The sequence below is a fragment of the Canis lupus genome, chromosome 28 (genome assembly GCF_003254725.2).
Source record: "Canis lupus dingo isolate Sandy chromosome 28, ASM325472v2, whole genome shotgun sequence".
In the NCBI taxonomy this organism is placed as follows: domain Eukaryota; kingdom Metazoa; phylum Chordata; class Mammalia; order Carnivora; family Canidae; genus Canis; species Canis lupus.
In genome coordinates, this window is record NC_064270.1 from 7,178,706 (window position 1) to 7,200,878 (window position 22,173).

A 22,173-nucleotide genomic window follows, 5' to 3' on the forward strand; every position below is an offset into this window, starting at 1 on the left:
CCAGTTGTAAAATAAATAAGTCATGGAGATGAAAAGTACAACAGAGGGAATATAGCATATAAAAAAAAGCTCACATCTATTAAGTGCTTGCTTGGCACCACACCCATTATCTTATTTAATTCACATGTTACCCACATTTATCAGATGAGGAAATAGAAGTTTAATGAAGTGATTTGTTCAAGTCCCCAGAGCTGAACTGGAAGCATGTGAATTTGATCGCAGGCAATCTGACCCTGGGGTGGGCCCTCAGCCCTTCATACAGCCAGCTACAGGCCTAAAGAGGTAGAGGATCTCTGAATGGGGCTGGGGACCAAGGGGAGAGATGACTTTTCAGGAGTTGTAAGAACAACTTGGCTGAATTCTAGAGGCCCCAGCTTTCAGTGTCTGGGCCTATGCAAATCTGCAAGTGAGTGTGGTCCCATTTCTTTGTTTCCATCTGCCTTAGTGAAACTGCCTCTGCTTAGCGGTGTGGAGTATTGCTTTCTTAGTTTAGAAAGTGCATTTATAAAGGCAGCTGAAGTGAAGAATATGGTTCAAGAGGGTGCCCCAGCTTGCAGGTGTTGGGAGAATAGGGTGGGGGTGGGGAATGTAGGGCTGGAGGATGGAGAAATAAGTTAAGCCTTTGATCCTTGAGGAATGTGGGAAGAAAAAAAGGATGGACATAGGTCCAAAGCCTCGGCTGTACCTGGACCTATCCTAAAAACTCTGTTTTTGTTCATTTTGTATTTCTAATACAAAAGCACAAAGGAGATAGTTGTAGTTTCCAATTTCTTGGTGGCAAAATTGCCTGCAGACATTGTAGAAGATTTCCACATGCCCTTCTGTACTACAATAGTAAACATGTTTACTGGAGAAAAACTAAAAACAAGAAGGAAAAAGTAACAATATAACTGACAACGCCACTGCATGGCAAAATCCGCTGCTTATACATTGTAAACCAGACTCTTGCAGGTCACAGAATCTTCAAGAGAATTGTCATCAAATGATTGGTTGAACAAGATGGGAAGGGGGGAGGAAAGGAGAGGCCACAGTGAAGGCCAAAATTAACAAGATCATCCAACCCGTATTAGCTGCCATCTGACTGCTTTAATAAGCTCCTACATTCTGCAGGGAGCAGCGTGTCAGTTCCTAAGTACAGGGCACCCATGAGGCTCCTCCTTGACCACTGACCATAGGTATCATCTCTGCCTTGCTCTAAACACCCTCCTCCCAAAGGTGGAGCAAGGCCTCTCAAGGGCTTTGGAAAACCCTGCATCCCCCCTCCTCCGCCTGCCCCCAACAATCCGAGCCAGTCACCCATGCTGTGAGTGCTGGAACATAGTCTTCCAGTGCTCTCTCCTGGGTAGCCCTTAAAGGGCTCTTAAAGCTTCAGGGTTCTCTCTGGAAATCACCCCACCTGGGCCTTCTGAAAGGCTGCACCACACTAGACCACTGGAAAACAGGAGGAAAGCCCGAGTCACAGAATCATTGGGAAAACTTTTTTGCACTGAAGTCTGCTGTCAGACTGTCTTCTCTTCTAATGCTGTGTAACCCAATGTTGTATGTGTTCATCACGTGTGATTTCTTAAAAAGATTTTATTTATTTATTTGAGAGAGAGGGAGAGGAAGGGGGAGAGAGAGAGGGAGAAGCAGACTCCCCACTGAGCAGGGAGCCCTATGTGGGAGTCGATCCCCAGGTGTCCCTCATCCTGTGTGATTTAGATACTTTTTCCTTTGAGGGTGGGGGATGTTTACCTCTTATATTGATGGTTTGATTTGTTTCTTTGTTTTTGTTACAGAGAGAGAGCCTGTGGTGGGGTGGAGGGTTGGGTGGTGTGTGGGAGGGGCAAAGGGAGAGGGAGAATTTTAAGCAGGCTCAGTGCTCCGTATAGAGCCTCAGGATTAGATCTTAAAACCCTGAGATCATGACCTGAGCCAAAATTGAGAGTCTGCAGCCTAACCTACTAAGCCACCCAGGCACCCCTTGATTTGTTTTTAATAGAAGACCATCAATAGGGGGCACCTGGGGATGCCTGGGTGGCTCAGCAGTTGAGTGTCTGCCTTTGGCGCAGGGCATGATCCTGGAGTCCCAGGATCAAGTCCCGCATTGGGCTCCCTGCATGGAACCTGTGTTTGTGTCTGTGTCTGTGTCTCTGTCTCTCTCGGTGTTGCTCATGAATAAATAAAAAAAAAATCTTAAAAAAAAAAAATAGGGGCACTTGGGTGGCTCAGTCTGTTAACCATATGCCTTTGGCTCAGGTCATGATCTCAGGATCCTGGGATCAAGCCCTGTGTTGACTTTGACATGTTTCTAGCTCTGCTTCTCCCTCTCCCTCAGCCCCTCCCTCCTCCTCATGCTCTCTCTCTTTCTCTCAAATAAATAAATAAATAAACAAACAAACAAAACTTTTTAAAAAGAGAAGAAAACCATCAACAGTACAGAAGAGCATATATAGTGAAAATTGTTTTTCCTTTAACCTCTCATCTAATCTCCCAGTTCTCTTCCCCAGAAGCAGCCATGGCTACTGAGTGACTAAACAGCTGTCTCAGTCCCTTTTGAGTCTTCCCAGTACACAGAGGACCAACACCCAAAGCTCCAGCAGGGTCTCCAAAGCCCTGCCCAGCCATCCAGGCTTTTCTGGAGCCACATTTTTCCTTGTACTGTGCTCCAACTGTACTGGCCTTCCCTCCATTCCTACCTTGGGACCTTTGCCCATGGTGGCTGCTCCACCTGGGTGCTGTCCCCACTTCCTGTGTCCAGCTAGGCTCCGCAGGTCTTGGCTTACATACAACTTCCTCAGAGGGGCCTTCCTGACCTCCTTCTCTCAACTAAGGCCGTCTCTAACCTGTCTGCAGCTGGATCATTTCCTGTGGAGCATCTTCTCAACTTGTTTTATATTTATTTGAGTGACTATGTGTTTAACGTCTGTCTCCAACTAGGCTATAAGCTCTCTGAGGGCAGGGGCTCCAGCATCCCACACAGATGGGGTGTCCTGCACACAGTGTTTGACTTACCGGGGGAATAAATGTTGTCTTGATTGAATATTTGGTTAGTGGAAGGCAATTGTGTTTTTGTGGATTTTCTGATTTTTAACTTAAAAAAATTTATGGAACATCTCCAATGTATATCAAAGTAGGACCAGTGCATTGAACCCCTATACACATTACCTTAACTCACAAGCTGTCAAGATTCTGCCAATTTGTATAATTTTACCCTCTTTTACTTTACTTTTTTTTTTAGCCTGCTGAAGGTACAGAAACATTAATGATAGCTGCCATTTATTGAGTGTTTACTATGTGCTGGTAACTGTGTTAAATGTTTCTAATGGGTAGTATTTTTTAATCCTCTCAGCAACTCTGCTGAATGGGCTTTATTTATTTATTTATTTATTTGCTGGGTACAGTATACTTTATTGATGGTACATGACAAGGTAGGGCTCCCCAAGCCCCTCCCCTTCCTCAGGGGTCTGGGATGTAAATTGGAGGTCAGGAGATTCTCAGTGTTGGGGGATTAAGTGGGGCAGGGACTCCCCAGCAGCTGAGGGCCTCTCTCTTCCTCTTGTTCTCACCGGGGCTGGTGGTCCAGGAGACTCTTACTCCTTGGAGGCCATGTGGACCATGAGGTCCACCACTTGGTTGCTGTAGCCAAATTCATTGTCATACCAGGAAATGAGCTTGACAAAGTGGTCATTGAGGGCAATGCCAGCCCTGGCATTGAAGGTGGAAGAGTGGGTGTCACTGTTGAAGTTGCAGGAGACAACCTGGTCCTCAGTGTAGCCCAGGATGCCCTTGAGGGGGCCGTCCAATGCCTGCTTCATCACCTTCTTGATGTCATCATATTTGGCAGCTTTCTCCAGACAGCAGGTCAGATCCACAACTGACACATTGGGGGTGGGGACATGGAAGGCTATGCCAGTGAGCTTCACTTTCAGCTCAGGGATGGCCTTGCCCACAGCCTTGGTGGCACCAGTGGAAGCAGGGATGATGTTCTGGCCAGCCCCTCGGCTGTCACGCCACAGGTTCCCAGAGGGGCCATCCCTGGTCTTCTGGGTGGCAGTGATGGCATGGACAGTGGTCATGAGAACCCTCCACGATGCCGAAGTTGTCATGAGTGACTGGCCAGAGGAGCCAAGCAGTTGGTGGTACAGGAGGCATTGCTGACAATCTTGAGGGAGTTGTCATACTTCTTGTGGTTCACACCCATCACAAACATGGGGGTATCAGCAGAAGGAGCAGAGATGATGACTCTCTAGGCCCCACCATTCAAGTGAGCCCCAGCCTTCTCCATGGTGGTGAAGACCCCAGTGGACTCCACAACATACTCAGCACCAGCATCACCCCATTTGATGTTGGTGGGATCTCACTCCTGGAAGATGGAGATAGACTTCCCATTAATGACAAGATTCCTGTTCTCAGCCTTGACCATGCCGTGGAATTTGCCATGGGTGGAATCATACTGGAACATGTACACCATGGAGTTAATGTCAATGAAGGGGTCATTGATGGCGACAATATCCACTTCACCAGAGTTAAAAGCAGCCCTGGTGACCAGGCGCCCAATTCGGCCAAATCTATTCACTCTGACCTTCACCATCATGTCTCCAGGACGCGGCTGGCACTGTGCCAGAAGATGCAGCTGTCTGTTGAATGGGGAGGAGCAGAGAGCCCTAAGTGGGCATTATTATTCCCATTTTGGAGATGAGGAAACTGAGACAGTTTAAGTCACTTTGTGCAGTGTCCTCCACTCAGTGGATGGAAAAGCTAGGCTGAGAATCCAGGTCTCTGACTCCAGAGTCCAGATTCTCAACCACCAACCTGCTTGTTGCAGACTTAATCAAATACACATCTCTCTCACCTGCCTTCCTTCTTGATACCTACAGACTTTAAAAATGTTTGAAGCATTTTTATTGTGCCTAGGCTGTAAGGGAAATGTTCTCATGTCTGTGAAAGGAGCATGGCAATTGGCTTTATTATTCTCCTATAAAAACACCAACTCAGCCAATAAATGCTTATTGAACCCTTTTTTATTTACCAAGCACTGGGTTTTAGAGCTGGGAAAACAATAGTGAGAAAAAAATAAATACCATCCTTGCTCTAGTGGAGCAGAGTCAAGTCCAGACCCTCATCTACTTTTTTCTTTCCTTCTGCTTCACAACTATCTGAAGCAATACTACTTTCATTTCTGATTGGGCAGAGGAAGGATAAAGATATGTAATTCAAAACAGGGCTGCTGTGTACTGTTATGCAGTTAGTGCACTGCACAAAAACACCTGGTTGAGGAGGCAGGTTGGAGCTGGTTCCAACCTGAGCCCCATTTGCCAAGCTGAGACCCTGACCTGAGGCTACACATTCCTGAGGAAGAGGTGCGTTCTCAACACCTCCCCCCTTCCCACTGCAGGCCCACAGAGGCATTACATAGCCCAAGGTGGCCTTTTTTGGTAGAGCTAGGAAAAGAATGGAAAGGAGAGAGTAAAACTGCCCTGTCACATTGAAGTTTCATGAAATTTACCATTTGTGCTCTTCATGTCTCCCATTGACTTCAATGATGAAATTTGAAGGGACTTCAGGTATTCGTTTATGTTCAACAGATGTTATTTCTGGGTCACCTGGGTGGCTCAGCCGGTGAGCATCTGCCTTTGGACAGATGCCTGGACACCCAGGATCGAGTCCCACATCGGGCTCCCTGCATGGAGCCTGCTTCTCTCTCTGCTTATCTCTCTACCTCTCTCTCTGTGTGTCTCTCATGAATAAATAAATTAAATATTTTTTTAAAACTCCAGACATTATTTCTTTTCTTTTTTTTAAAAAAAATTTATTTATTTATTTTAGATAAACAGAGGGAGAAAGAGAGTTACTACGGAAGTGGGGGAGGGCCCGAGGGGGAGGAAGAGAAAGAATCCCAAGTAGATTCTGAGCTGAGCTTAGAGCCCGATGTGGGGCTCAATCTCATGGCCCTGAGATCATGACCTGAGCTGAAACCAAGAGTCAGACAACTGACTGAGCCACCCAGGCTCCCAGACATTATTTCTTAGAGCTGTTTTAGGTTGACAGCAAAATTGGGTTGAAGGTACAGAGATTTCCTGTGTGTGTGTATATATATATATATATATATATATATATATATATATATATATATATCTTTTGCCCCAGCACAATGTAAGTTCACCAGTTATAACAAAAAGGCCAAAGGCCTTAAGGTTTTGATGACAATAAGAATCAAGTACTGGTTCAACATAGGAAGAATGCATAGTGGTTAAAAGCATAAGATGTAAAGGGTATACATTATGACTTAAGAAACTTCCTGTGGGATGTGCCTGACTGACTCAGTCAGTAGAACATGTGACTCTTGATCTCAGGGTTGTGAATTTGAATCCCATATTGAGGGTAGAGATTACTTTAAAAAAAAAAGAGAGAGAGAAGGAAAAAAAAAAAAGAAACTTCCCAACATGGGGCGCCTGGGTGGCTCAGTCGGTTAAGCATCTGCCTTGGGCTTAGGTTGTGATGCCAGAGCCCTGGAATCAAGCCCCACACTGGGCTCCCTGCCCAGTGGAGAGCCTGTTTTTCCCTCTCCCTCTGCTGCTCCCTCTGGTTGTGCTCTCTTTCTCTCTCTAATAAACAAACAAAATCTTTAAGAAAAAAAAAATAAAGAAACTTCCTGCCAACATGTAACTGGAAATAATGGGAAGAATTAGTAATAGTTTTCAATTGGCTCATTTCTTAGACTTAATTTCTAAAGTTGAGTGGATCATCTCATCATAATGATGAAGAAAATAATAATTACAAAGCTGTCTATGAATTAACCCAGAAGTTTTCCATTAAAAAAATTGAGATTTAAATGAAATGTAACATTGCATAAGTTTAAGGTATGCATGTTAATTTTATATATTGCAATATAGTTGCCATTGTAGTGTTAGTTAAAGCTTCTAGGACATCATATAATTGTCATTTCTTTCTTTCTGATGAGAATAATTAAGATTTAGTCTCTTAGCAAATGTGTTATTTATAATGCAGCGTTGTTCTCTATAATCACTATACTGTGCATTACATCTCCAGGACTTATTTATCTATTAGCTGCTAGGTTGTACCCTTAAACAACTTCTCTCCTATTTCCTCATCCCTCAGGCTCTGGTGACAACCATTCTATTCTGTTTTTAAGTTTGGCTTGTTTAGATTCCTCATGTAAATGATACCATACAGTATTTCTGACTTATCTCACTTAGTATAATGTACTCAAGTTGTATCCATGTTGGCATAAATGGCAGGATTTCCTTCTTTCTCATGGGTGAATAATATTCCATTGTATATGTGTATGTGTATGTGCTATACCACTTTTTTTTTATCCATTCATCCTTTGATAGATACTTGGGCTATTTCCATATGCTGACTATTGTGAATAACACTACATGTAACTCTATAATACCCTGTTTTTGTTTCCTTTGGATATATACCCAGAAGTGGAATTGCTGCATCATATGGTACTTCTTTTTTTTTTAATATTTATTTATTTATTTATGATAGACAGAGAGAGAGAGAGAGAGAGAGAGGCAGAGACACAGGAGGAGGGAGAAGCAGGCTCCATGCTGGGACCCCAACGTGGGACTTGATCCTGGGTCTCCAGGATCGCACCCTGGGCCAAAGGCAGGCGCCAAACTGCTGAGCCACCCAGGGATCCCCCTCTGCCTATTTTTAAATTGAGTTTAAATTGAGTTTATTATTGGCTTATAGGAGTTCTTTATATGTTTTGGATATTAACTCCTCTCTGTTTTTATTATTGTGTATAAAATTTTAATTAATTTAGTGAACACAGATACGTGGAGGGCCTTGTACTAAGAATTTTACACACGTTGCTTTATTTAATTCTCTTCATAGTCCCATAAGAGAGTGTTTTCTCTCAGTTTATATAGAGAGACACTGACATTTGACTTACCCAAGGTCATATAACAAAGAAGTGCTAAAAATGGGGCTTGAACGTGGTCTATTTGACTCCAAAATCTGCACATGTCACCACCATCTTATGCTCCTCTGTTTTAGGAGAAGAGATCTATTGACTAAGCTTTCAGGTCCCTATCTTGACCAGAGTACCCACCACACAAATTTCAGACTTCTATAAAGTATTTCCAGTCTACTTCAATTTGGAATCTTTCTCAGCTTTCCTTCCTTAAATATCTGCTACCCTCATAATGTAGCACTGGTGCCCAGGAATCCTTCTTGGGGAGTGCAGCTAACTGACCACTCTTTCTAGTGTAACCACAACTCACAAAACCCAAACCAACCCTGGCCTTTTATCTGTGTCAACCTCAGCCAAAGCTCTAAACTGAGATATACAAAATCTAATAGGATTTTTCTCCTTGGTAGTATCCTCACAGATGTCCATAGGGAGGGCAATCATTTAAAAGGACCAAGACAAGAAAGTTGTGTATGATTCAGTTCAGAGGGGGATAAGAGAAACTTCAGTTGAACATGAAGAATGCAGTTGTGGGCATTTGGGGCAGGAGGTGGTGTCACTGAGAGATGGTTTCCATGGTTCTAAGATCACAAGTGGGATCGGGAGTTGATTATAATTATTTTTTGCTTTGGGTTCAAGGGAGATTAATTAGATAATTGGTTTGCAGTTCTTGAGTGGCATGGTATTTTATTTCACCTTTAACTCTTGGGAGCCCACAGCTTTTGTAAGGCAAATTCACCAGTAATAATAACTCCTATTTGTATTACTTTTACCCTTTGCTATTTTGGACGCTTTAATTTCATTTCATTTAATTCTTAGAAACATTCTGTCAATACCTCTCATTTTACAGATGACAAGAGGGAGGTCCAGGTAGGGCAAATAACTTGCTTAAGGGAACAGCTAGTAAGTAGAAGAGACTGGATTCAACCTAGGCAGCCTGCCTCCAGGCTGGGCTCTTAACCTCTATTCCCTGTACTCTCGAATTCTTGTGGTGGGGGCAGAGGGAGTAAGGATGTCTATCCAATCCATTTCGCATATAGAGCTTGTTAGGCTGCAAATGCCTGGGATGCTTCTTGCCACCTTTTTTGTTTCCAAGACTAGGGGTTTTTCCCCAAACACTCTTGGCCTGTGTCCCACATTCACTCCTCCCCTGGGGAGATGGAGTGTTACCTGAATGGGGAAAGGGGCCTGCATGACCTATCTATCTTCTTTCTCTTGTTCTTTCTTTGGGTTGCAGTCTTCTTGTAGAGACTATACATTTTGATCTGCTCCTCCAGGGGTAGGTCTCCCCTGTGGGGTGACGATGGGGAAGCCTTGGGTGGTCCAGTGCTCCAGAGTACGTAAGGCTGCCTAACAGGTTCAGTGCCAGGAGGCCTCTTGCTTCACTTAAACCCCATATCCATATCAGCTTAATAGAGAGGATGCTTTTGAACCTTAACTGATTTTCCTTTGTCTTATTTCTCAGTTGATCTTCAACTCAGATGGAGGTGTTATGTGTATCCTTATCACACCCTCCCCCAAGAACTATTGAGGGAACTAAAGAATTCTAGGTAAATAATTAAGATATCACGTGAATTAAAGACTCTTGATCTAGCATCCAGTGAATCCAAGGTGATCAGTTCATCAACTAAGCTAAAAAAAGGGAACAGAGCAGGTATTTTACTTACATGATCCTTTAACAATCATGTGAGCTGAGGCTTATTATCTCTATTACTTATAAGAAATTTACATTCTCTTCACTCAGAAAATATTGGATGTGGCCCACAAGCCAGGATTTGTTTTATTTTTATTTTTTTCTTCAAAAAAATTTTTTATTTAAGTTTTGCCAACATATAGTATAACGCCCAGTGCTCCTCTCATGCCAGGCTTTGTTTTAGGAGGCTTGGAGAGGTAATGAGCATTGCTCAAGGTTGTATAGCTGGTCAGTGAAGGAGCTAAGATTTGAATCCAGCTCTGATCAATGACCCAGGTTAAGCATATCTAAGACAGAAGGGAGGGTGGGAACAAGTTAAAAAAAGTGATAATAAATGTGTCTTGAGCCCCGATGTTATATCAGTGTGTAACTTTATACCATTCAATGCTTGTGGGGCATTATCTCATTAAATCCTTGCATCACTCTTATAAAGTAGGTATGTTTTTCCTCATTGAACACATGTAGAGCCTGAAGTTTAATGATGTTAAATAGTTTTCCAAAGGCTACACAGTAAATGGTAGAGTTTAACCCAGCTTTTTCTCATTCCAAACGTTGAGTTCCTGAGAAGTTTGTTTTTCTGGAGCTTACAAAAGTTTTTGGGAGCAAGTTTTTGGGAGCCCATTGTGGGACTTATGCCTCTGATATAATATTAGAGCATTTTGAAACCATTAATTAACAAGTGTAGATCAACCTGGGGGTGTGCATGGAGGTGCTGAGGGGTATGGGAAGAATGGGGAGGACAGTAGAGTCATCAGCTTTGGGTAGGTTCACCCAAGCTTGCTGACATAGGCTTGATGACAATGAGGAAAAATATCATGGCGACTTTGAGAATCAGGGAGAATTTTTGAATGGCCTGTGTTTGTATGTGGTAAATCATTTGTAAGAAAGAAACAAAACAAAAGCAGCAACAACAAAACCCCGCTGTCTCTGAAATCGAGGAACTGCCCTAACATGAAGATTGCCTCTCTCTAGGTTTTAAGGATTTTGTTTGCATGAGACTACAAAGACCCTAGATTTTGCCATGGCTTTCTGTTAACTAAGTGGTGACAGTGGGGAGTTATTTAATTTTTCTGGACCTTAATATTCTTATCTTTAAAATGGGGAAAGAAGGGATTCCTGGGTAGCTCAGCAGTTTGGCCCAGGGCGTGATCCTGGAGACCCGAGATTGAGTCCCACATTGGGCTCCCTGCATGGAGCCTGCTTCTCCCTCGGCCTGTGTCTCTGACTCTCTCTCTCTCTCTTTCTCTGTGTCTCTCATGAATGAATGAATAAAATCTTTTAAATAAAAAAATACATAAAATGGGGAAAGAATATGTGCCCTCTGAAATTCCATCTAGCAATAATATTTTTTTTTTCCTCTTCAGCAGGACAGGGAAGAATACCATTTTCCCCAGAATTTCTGGTACATGGATGATGATCAATAAATGTAAGTTGAATTGAACTAATTAGAGACAATGATACTAACTGAAAAGCAGATTCCCTTGCATAGTAAGCACGTCCTGTTTGCTATATTCTTGTGCCTGTGTTCCATACTTCATCACTTCTGGCTCTCAATTAACAAACATGGCATTTCCCTGTAGATGAAACCTCTCCCCCAGATCACTCTGCTTCCTTCTTTCTAAACTCTGTCTAGAATGGGCTCAATCGCTCCATAAATCCCTTACATTTTTAATTCTTCTTACATAGTTTTCTGATTTCCTAGTTTTTAACTACAGCTAAATTGGCTACATACTTATTCTACATTTTGAATTTTTTAAAAAAGATTTTCTTTATTTATTCATGAGAGACACACAGAGAGAGGCAGAGAGAGAAGCAGGCTCCATGCAGGGAGCCCAATGTGGGACTCATGCCCTGGGCTGAAGGCAGATGCTCAACCGCTGAGCCACCCAGGCATACCCTACATTTTTAATTTAATGGATATGTGGAGAGTCTCATTTACTCCTTCTGTACCTGAACAAATGTCTCCATGAGAGGCATGAATGTAACCACATGATTGAAGGAGTAATACCTTGGGCAGTGGCTTCAATTGCAGGCTTAAGTTTTAGTAGTGACTATTTCTTTAAAGTTAATTTTTTTAAAAAAGATTTTATTTATTTATTCATGAGATACACAGAGAGAGGGAGAAAGAGGAATAGACACAGGCAGAGGGAGAAGCAGGCTCCATGCAGGGAGCCTGACGTGGGACTCGATCCTGGGACTCCAGGATCATGCCCTCGGCTAAAGGCAGGTGCTACACCACTGAGCCACCCAGGGATCCTCTAAAGTTAATTTTTTTATGAAGAGTATACAGTGATAAGGATTCCTGGCTGACTCAGTTGATTAAGCATCCAACTCTTGATTTTGGCTCAGATCATGATCTTAGGGTCATGAGATTGAGCCCTGTGTTGGGCTCTGCACTGAGTGTGGAGCCTACTTAAAATTCTCTTTCTCCCTCTCTCTCTGCCTCCCTGCCCCCTGCTCCTGGACCCACATGGTCTCTCTCTCTCTCCCCCCTCCCCCCTCCCAAAAGAAAGAAAGAAAGAAAGAAAGAAAGAAAGAAAGAAAGAAAGAATATACAGTGATAAGAATAGCATTTCAAGAAGGAAGATCATTCCACATGTTTGGTTTAAACAGATAAATTTGACAAAAAATTGACAAAAAATTGACAAAAAAAAATAAACAGATAAATTTAGTATTATACAGATGAAACAATCATGTATTTTTTTAAAAAGATTTTATTTATTTATTCATTGAGACAGAGAGAGAGAGAGAGAAAGAGGCAGAGTCACAGGCAGAGGGAGAAGTAGGCTCCATGCAGGGAGCCCGACATGGGACTCGATCCTGGGTCTCCAGGATCACACCCTTGGCTGCAGGCAGCTCTAAAACGCTGTGCCACCGAGGCTGCCCGACAATCATGTATTTGATAGAATTTTTCACCCTTTATCATATAGCTTAGCACCATACATGCAGAGGCTGAATTTATTTGTTCAAAATTCCAACTTGAAAAAGATCACTTTCATTTAGGCTTCTCAGATTGAGTCAGAGCCTTGAAATCCAATTAATCTAGTTAGTTGTGGCAGTAGTGTGGCAGACACTCTTGGTTGGCCTCCCTTATCTCCAGTATCCCCTTATTTCTCTCTATCAGACTTAAAATTGTGCTGAAGACAACATGTCTCTTTAAGAACATATACCTTCCAGGACTCCTTTGAAGCTAGAGTGGCTACAACCTCAGTCTGGACAAAGATATAGGTAAAAGTTTCCTATGTGTGTGTGTGTGTGTGTGGCAGGGGGCGGGGGGATAAAGTTTCTTATGTGGGGCTTCCAAGAAAGACATTTTTTTCTTTTCTGATAAAAAGAGATGGGTCCAATTGGCACATGAAGTTTGCTCTTTACCTTTCCCTATCTTTCTGTCTGGAGTATGAATACCATATTGGAGGGGTAACAGCCCAACTTTTAATCCTGAGGAAGAAAGTCAGGCATTGAGAGTGGCAGAGGAAGAAGTTAGAAGGAGCCTGGGAATTTGCTGACTTCTTGTAAATAAGGGACCTGATCTGGTCTGGGAAGGTTTCTATGAGGAGCTGAGGTCTGAGCTAAGCCTAGAAGGATGAACAGGAGTTTAATAGGCAAAGGTAGTAGATGGAATGAGAAGAAACAGCATGCGTAAAGACCTCAGGACTGTAGAGAGCAGGGCACTTTTGAGGAACTGAAAGTAGTCCTTTGTGACTGAAATATTGAGCACAAAATTAGGCTGGAGAGGTAAATGGGCCAGATGATGGAAGGCCCTGTGGTCAGTTTATATTAAGAACTTGGGTGTTTGTCTTAAGAACAATGGAAAGTCATTGAAGATTTTAAACCTTTAGCAATGACCTGGTCAGATTTGAGTTTTAAAACTCAATTGCCATTCTATCCTTATGACCCAGAATGAATTGGAGATATGAGGCTAGAGTTGATGTGGGGAGGCTGATTAGGATACCAGATAGAATATGGTAGACAAAGTGAGAACTAATGATAGCTTGGATTCAGGAGGTAACAGTGGAGATAGAGGCAAGTTGTGGTATTTGAATACTATTTAGTAAAATCAACAAGACTTGGTGGTGGGTTAGACAGTGGTTGACAGGTGGGAGAGTTCAAGGAGGACCTCTAGATTTTGGCTTGTAGAACTGGATGGCTGGTTGCGTGGCATTTACTGAGAAAGGAAACATGGAGGAGTCCTGAGTTGGGTGGGGACACTATAAGAAGTTTCCGCTGACCATGTTGACAATGAAGAGCCTTTGAGACACCCATGTGAATATGTGACATAGCAGGTATATGTAGAGGTCTGGCACACAGCAAAGAGGTTAGGGCTAGAGGTATCAGTGTGTAGGTGGTGGACGAAGTTATAAATCATGAATAATTTAGGGAGAAGAGGGATACCTGGGTGGCGCAGCGGTTTGGCGCCTGCCTTTGGCCCAGGGCGCGATCCTGGAGACCCGGGATCGAATCCCACATCAGGCTCCCGGTGCATGGAGCCTGCTTCTCCCTCTGCCTGTGTCTCTGCCTCTCTCTCTCTCTCTCTCTCTATCATAAATAAATAAAAAAAAAATTAAATTTAGGGAGAAGAGAGAGTGAAAAGAGAAGGAGGCTTAGGACCAAGTTGATATAAAGATGAGTAACCTTGTTCTCATATTCAAGAAGCTTCTAAGAAGCTTGGTAGAAGTGATGAACTATATATATATATATATATATATATATATATATATATAACTTACATATATATATATGTAAGTAATTATATATATAATTGTATATATAATTATATATACAATACATAATAATGCAATATATGTAAGTATATATATATATATGTAATTACAGTACAGACAGTAAAGGACTTATATCCTACCAGTGCCATTAATGATGCACCCAGAAGAGGGAAATACTATACCAGCTAAGGGGATCAGAGACTGTTTAATGGAGAAGCATTTAAGAACATCTCTGTTTGATAGCTAAAATAAAGTGAGATAGATGAGGGGAGGAATGGGCTTCCAGGTTGAGACTTGAAGAAAGTTTCCAAAGCTGAAAAGCAACACACATTGGGGGAACTTCAGTGTTTTCAGTTTGTTTAAAGATGGTGTGTAAGTAGGGGAGTCATGAAAAGGTGAGCTGGAGCCAGATTGAAGACAGCTGTAAATGCCAGGCTGGGATACTTTACCTGTACAAGTGGGAGCCAAGGTAAGGTTTGTATGTAAATGGAGGAGAAGGTGACATAATGATGCAGTGATTGAAGAAGACTCCTCTGGTTTCCCACATGAATTGCACTGGAGAGTGTCAATACTGGAGGCAGGGAGACCAAGGGAGGCTGGGGTGAAGTATCTCAGAGATTGTTTAAATGCCACAACTTAGCCCACTTAGCTAGTTAGCACAATAAAAAGGAGATTTAGTTAAAAAAAAATGACAATCTTGAGCCTTTCCATTGTCTTAAAATAATCCTGGAATTCAAATTGGTTCACAGGAGATGGACAGTCATCAGGCTTTCTTTGTGTGTCTCTCTCCTTGTAGACACATGATCTCTTGCCTTTGCTTTTCTCAGCACTGTATTCTTTGCAGACCAGTTTTTTCTGAGAGGCTCTTGGCTCCTGCTCTCCCTTTACCATCGTTTGCATGGGGGTTGGGTTGCTGTGACATTTGCTCTGACCTGAATCCACTTCTAGATCTTATAGCCCCAGAGCACACTATCATTTGCCACCAGCTCTACAATGATCATGGCATAAAGATATGCTGTACTTTTGGGTGACAAAGCAGACTCCAAATTGAAATCCTAGTCACAATCAATGTAATAATATAACAGATCTTTTCACATTTCCTATTGATGGGACACCATAGCATTTGTACATATTTGTTGGCATGATTTGACTCACATTCTTTCTACATTTGTGCGATACATTATTTCCTGCTCCCTGAATGAGAGAAGGAACCATGTTTGTCTTGTCCACCACTGTATCTATTGCTATGTAAAAAATTACCCCAAAACTTGCTGCCTTAAAGCAAAAATAGATATTAATCATCTCACACTTTCTGTGGGTTGGGAATTTTGGAGAAGCTTGACCAGGTGGCTTTGCTTGGGGTCTTTCATGAATTTGCAGTCAAAATGTTGCTGGGCTTGCAGTCATCTGAAGGCTTGATTGAAACTGGATGATCCCCTTCCAAAGTGGCTCTCTTGCAAGGTGGCTGTTGGAGGAAGGCCTAAGTTCCTCACCACATGGACTTTTATGTAAGGCTGCTCAAGTGTCCTCATAACAGGGCATCTGGTTTTCCCCAGAGTGAGTGATCCAAGAGAGATCAAGGAAGAAGCCACATTGCCTTTTATGACCTAGTCTAAGAAGTCATAGTGTCACTTTTGCCACATTTTGTTTGTTAAAAGCAAGTCACTAAGTCTTGCCCACACTCAAGGGAGAAGGGTTAGTTTTAAAATTTGAGGAAATAATTGTAAATGATTTTGTAGACATATTTTAAAATCCCATAACCACTATAACTTCAGCACCCGGTACAGTGTCTGACACATAGTGGGTGCTTAGTAAAGGTTTGTGAAAAGAATGGTTATTCTCTCTTCCAAACTTGGATTCACTAGCACTGAGAAAAAGTGGCTTTAAGGCAAGCAGCCACACTAAGGAATGGCCATTTGAGGCTTCACTCGGGTCTAATGTATTCTGTGATGTTGTCCCACCAACAAGTGTTCAGCCATTTTGAGAAGTTGCCTGGCCATTTTCACAGCATGCGAGCTGCTGGGATTCCTTCAAGTATCTGTACAAAACTAGGAAAAGAAATATGAAGTCTCAGAGGTACATAAAAGTTAATTTTTGCTAGTGAACTAGATCTCTAGTATAATTGTTGTTGGTGTTGTTATTTGAGGAGCAGCTCCTTTATATTTTTTTTGAAGACTTGGAGTCACTGATGTGTGTAAGACTAAGTAGAGTCAAATTAGAGTGGGTACAGTGGGAACACAAATCCCATACAAACTATGGTGGAGGGAGAGCAGAATGGAATTCTAATAGTTTTTTTTTAAAAGATGTATTTATTTATTTGAGAGAGAGAGTGCATATGCACACTTGAGCAGGGGGAGGGGCAGAGGAGAGGGAGAGAAGGAAGGACAGAAGCAGATTCCCCACTGAACGTGGAGCCTTACATAGGGCTTGATTTCACAACCTTAAGATCATGACCTGAGCTGAAATCAAGAGTTGGAGGCTTGACCCACTGAACCACCCAGGTGCCCCCTAATAGTTTTTTTTTAAATCCCTTTTCTTCCAAGAGAAAAGAAGGTGAATAGTAGTTGTGGCAGTGGTGGATGTGTGCCACACAGCTGTCCCTTCAAGAAAGAGCCTGGGAGGAGCACACTTAGTTGCAACACCTACGGCATCCACCACTGATTTGAAGTGGAGGCTGTGCTCTTCCTTGGCAGCCCCAAGTCTATGACAGAACATGGTGAGGGCAAGGTTAGCTTCCTGTCTAATGTGGGTCTTCTTGGATGAGCAGTCTTTGTACTCGAAAGTTCCATACTGAGATCTTCAATCACTGAATGCTTCAGTGTGTCTCATTGCCTCTGTCACTGTCATTCTCAGGGGTGGGCCACAGACCCTGACCCAAGTTTTACTGCCACTACTGCTGGAAATGTGTTGTGGCTGTCCCTGATCACATTCACCCGGCCATCAGAATGGCTTCTCTGCAGTCCTCAAGATCCTTCCTCCTTTTCCCTCTGCTCCACTCATCACCTTCTACTTCTTCTTTCACCTCCCTCACCCTTCTCCACTTCTCCTTCCCTTTTTTCTCCTTCTTTCTCCATCTCTGTCTCTCTCTTATCTCTGTGTCCATCTCCATTATCCCCAACCTTCCACTTCTCCATATCTCCTCTCTGTCTCTCATCTTTTCTCTCTCATCTCTGTCTCCATCTCTCGTCTTTCCTCTCATCTCCATCACCATCTCTTATTTTCATTTCCATCTCTCATATCCATCTCCAGCTCCATTTCACATCTCCATTTTCATCTCCATCTCTCACCTTTGTCTCCATCTCTCATCTCCATCTTTATCTCCATCTCATAGTTTCATCTCCATTCTTCATCTCTGTCTCTGTTTCCATCTCTATCTCTATCTCCATCTCTCATCTTTGTCTCCATCTCCATCTCTGTCTCCATCTCCATTTCCATCCCTATCCTTATCTGTCATCTCCAGTTCTCATCTCTCCTCTCCATCTCTATCTCCATTTGTCATCTGCTTGTCTCCATCTCTGTCTTCATTTCCATATCCATTTCTGCTTCCATCTGTTATCTCCATTTCTCATCTCTCATCTCCATCTCTATCTCCATGTCTTAATCTATCATCTCTGTCTCCATTTCCATCTCTCTTTTCCATCTCTATGTCTATCTGTCATCTCCATTTCTCATCTCTATCTCTATCTCCATTTCCATCATCTCTATCTCTGTCCTTCAACCTTTCCCTTTTCACTGGATCACTGTCCTTGTCAAGTAGCTGTACTAAATCTTCCTCATTAAAGAAATCTGTGACCCAAGTATCTCTCTTTAACTTCTTTTCAATCTTTTTCTGAACTTCAGAAAAATCTAGTTTTTTTCCTCACATCTTATTTTTTTTAAAGATTTATTTATTTATTTATTTATTTATTTATTTATTTATTTATTTATTATAGACATAGAGAGAGAGAGAGAGGCAGAGACACAGGAGGAGGGAGAAGTAGGCTCTATGCTCTCCCTCTTCCTCAGCTCCTTTACCCACCACCCCCTTGCTTGTGCTCTCTCAAATAAAGAAAGAAATAAAAATTTTTAAGAAATTTATAATGTCCCAAACTGAATTTATCTTTTCCTCAAAGTTGCATCTTCTCCTGAGTGTCCTGACTCAGAGATGGGCTCCATCATCCACTGGCTTCTCCATCTCACCTTGGAAATTATCCTGGAGGCTTGCTCCAGCTTGTAAGCTCCTACCTGATTTTAGTCTCAAGTTCCTGTCCATTATGCTTTTTTGATAGCTAGCACATGGCTCATTTCTCTTTTTTTTTTTTCTTGCTGTCACTACCTTGGTTTAGTTTGCATCTCTTTTAGCTTGAATTATTATGTCTAATAATGACAACAAGCATTTATAGAGTGCTTATTGTGTGCCAGGCCCTTACATAATGCCTTCTAGTCCTACTCTTCAATCTGTTCTGATTCCAGAAAGACCTCTATAAACACAAATGTAGCAGGTATAATAAATGTTTAGTCCCCCAAACTCAGTTGATGACGAAAAATATAACTTTTTTCTATAATTCAGTTTAATGACTATTTTAGACTTTCATTCTGTATGATGGCAGAAAACATAATCTCAAATAATTCTGAGTAAATAACTAATTCCTGCACTGTGCCTTTTTATTTACTATATCTTAATATAATATTTATTTATTTATTTATTTATTTATTTATTTATTTATTGAGAGAGAGAGAGGCAGAGACACAGGCAGAGGGAGAAGCAGGCCCCACGCAGGGACCCCAATGTGGGACTCGATCTGGGGTCTCCAGGATCACACCCCGGGCTGCAGGCAGTGCCAAACTGCTGCACCACCGGGGCTGCCCTAATTCTTTTTTTTTTTTTTTAAGATTTTATTTATTTATTCATGAGAGACACAGAGAGAGAGACAGAGACAGGCAGAGACATAGGCAGAGGGAGAAGCAGGCTCCATGCAGGGAGCCTGATGTGGAACTGGATCCTGGAACTCTGGGATCATGCCCTGGGCTGAAGGGAGATGCTCAACCACTGAGCCACCCAGGCATCCCAATATAATAATTCTTAATACTACTACTAATATTGAGACTGTCATCATTTTTATTGGCAGTATAGTATTCTGGTATATGAATATGCCAAAACATTTATCCAGTTTCTTATAGATGGACCTTTAGATCATTTGCAGTCTTTTGCTATTACAAATCGAGGATACATTTGTCTGTATTACTTTAGGGTAAAATCTCTGAAATGGAAATCCTGGATTGAAGGGTATATGCATTATAAATTTTAATAGCTATTGCTGAGTTACCCTCTAAAGAGCTTGTACCAATTTATACTCCCACAAATAGCATATGGAAATGCTGTTTCCCATCATCAGCATCAATAGTGGGTATTGTGAAACTTTTAAATACTTGCCTTATTTTGTCTTTTCTTTTTTACAAGATTTTATTTATTTATTTGAGAGAGAAAGCATAAGCAGGGAGAATGGCAGGAGGGGGGAGATGCAAGCGATGCCGGGCTCGATCCCAGAACCCTGGGATAATGACCTAAGCCAAAGGTAGATGCTTACCCAACTGGCCCACCCAGTTGCCTCACCTTATTTTGTCTTAATTATATTTCTTTAATTGAGGGTGAGTATTTTTTTCATTATATACTGTTTTTAAACCTTTATTTTCCCACCAAGTTTAATATGAATGTCTTTTCATTCAAATAGATATTCATCACTCCAGATGTACTTTTATAAGTTTAGTTTGTACTTACAAATCTATAAGACCACGCCAGGCAGAAATCTTTCTTGAAATAAGAATGAAGTATTTGTTACGAAGAACTCTTAGGTGGATTCTAAGTCTTAGAATAAACAATAAACCAAGAGTCTAAGCCAGATGTTCCCCCAAAACATATAATGTGAACCAAATTCAAGTTATATATGTAATTTTAGGTTTTCTAATAGCTACATTAAAAAGGTGAGAGGAAACAGATGAACTTAAGTCAACAATATGTTTTTAACCCAACATATTCAAAATAGTGTCATTTTAATATACAATTGATATGAAATTATTAACAAAATATTTTACATTCTCTTTTTGTCCTAAGTCTTCTAAATCTAGTGTGTATTTTACTCTTACAAAACATCTCAATTTGACTAGCCACATTTCAAGTGCTCAATAGGCACATGTGGCTGGTGGCTACTGTTAGGGGACTAGTTGTAAAGAAACTTCTCAGTGCATAGAAGCTACAGTTAACACTTAAATAGCTTAAACTTGAGCATGACAACTTGCCTAGTGTTTTGAGGCCACATTCAGTGCCTTTAGAGAGGAGGTACTCAAAGTTTATTTTTCTAATTGAGTTATTTTTATTTTTTCAATTGAATGTTGGTACTTGTTTTATGTAGATATGGTCAAAATACCTCATTGTAGCAATGAATCATTTTGTTAGTCATAAAACAAAAAAACAATTCATACATTTTACTTTGTTTCTCAGAAATGAGAGATGTTTTAAGAATGTGTTTTCATAACATTTGCCAAAATTTTTCATCACACAATAGCTTTTTTTCCCCCCCTCTTCCTTTTGGACAACTATTGAATTGATGAAGCTTTTAAGATAGGTAGGAACAGATGTGTTGACTCAATTTGGGAGGCAAAAACATTTTTACTTGAAGAGAAGCCCTCAGGGGAATGGCAGTCTCCTAGGAGTGTTTAAAATCTAGTTGTAGGAAGTCCTGAGTCTTGAGCAGGTGTTGTGATTGAATTAAGAACCAGCAGAGCTTGGGCAAACTCTGACAGTCCTCCAAATACCACAATGCAATATTAGGACCAGGCTCCCTAACCTGACATTTCTGAAGAGGGTTTACATTTCAATTAGTTGCCCAAAATTTAGCCTTATAATTGGCCCTTTAAGCAAATGTTAATCTAATTTATTTATCTTTAATTTTAATGTTCCAAAATCTACTTTAGGGAAGGAAAGAATAATGCTCTGCACATTTATGTAGGTGCTTTATAATATGATGTGAGAAAGAAATTCTTTTATTTTCTTTTTTTGGAGGGGAGTAGGGGAGAGGCAGAGGAAGAAAGAGAGAGAGAGAGAATCTTACGCAGGCTCTATGCTCAGTGCAGAACCCCACATGGAGCTTGATCTCATGATCTGGAGATCATGACCTGAGCTGAAATCAAGAGTCAGATGCTTAACCAACTGAGCCACCCAAGCACCCCAAAACTATTTTCATTAAAATGATATTAATGTTCAATTCAAACATGGGAGCCCTAATACATTAGAAATGGACTTGGAAAACAGCAAGTGGAAAAGCCGTAAATACTACCTCATTCAATTCAATCCAATCCATTCCTCTTACAAATTTAGAAAACAAACTCAGAAAGGTGGAGACACCTGCTTAAATCATATAGCAATTCAGAGGTCTGGATTTTGGGCGTTCTGGTTCTCTGGAGTATGAATTATAGCATTATATAACAATTACTGAGCACTTACTAAGTGCAAGGCTCTGGGCTAAGTGATTTTATTTCTTTTTTAAAAAAATTAAATATTTTATTTATTTTTTAGAGAGTGCACATGAGAGAGAGAGAGAGAGAGTAGAAGCAGGAACAGAGGGAAAGGAAGAAGGAGAGGGAGAAGAAGGCAGGGAGCCCGATGTGGGGCTCCATCCCAGGACCCTGGAATCACGACCTGAGTGAAGGCAGGTGCTTAACTGACTGAGCCACCCAGGAGCCCCTAAGTGATTTTCATAGATGTCAGTGATTCACACAATCTTTGCAATATAAAGCATTTCACATTTAAAAGATAAAAAGCATTACTCTTCTCTAATGATTTTTTTCTTGAAACTTCA

General features: G+C 41.4%; 1 long non-coding RNA gene and 1 pseudogene across 2 annotated transcripts in view; one reads left to right on the forward strand and one right to left on the reverse strand.

Moving 5' to 3' along the window:
* Positions 1–22,173, forward strand: part of LOC112672067 (uncharacterized) — a 64,926-nt gene that overhangs the window by 34,288 nt on the left and 8,465 nt on the right. For both annotated transcript variants that reach the window (XR_004810319.2, XR_004810320.2), the window contains exons 3-4: positions 10,982–11,043; positions 12,742–12,845. This is a non-coding gene — a long non-coding RNA (uncharacterized LOC112672067). The remainder of the gene's footprint in view (positions 1–10,981; positions 11,044–12,741; positions 12,846–22,173) is intronic.
* LOC112672064 (glyceraldehyde-3-phosphate dehydrogenase-like) lies at positions 3,461–4,609 on the reverse strand (annotated as a pseudogene).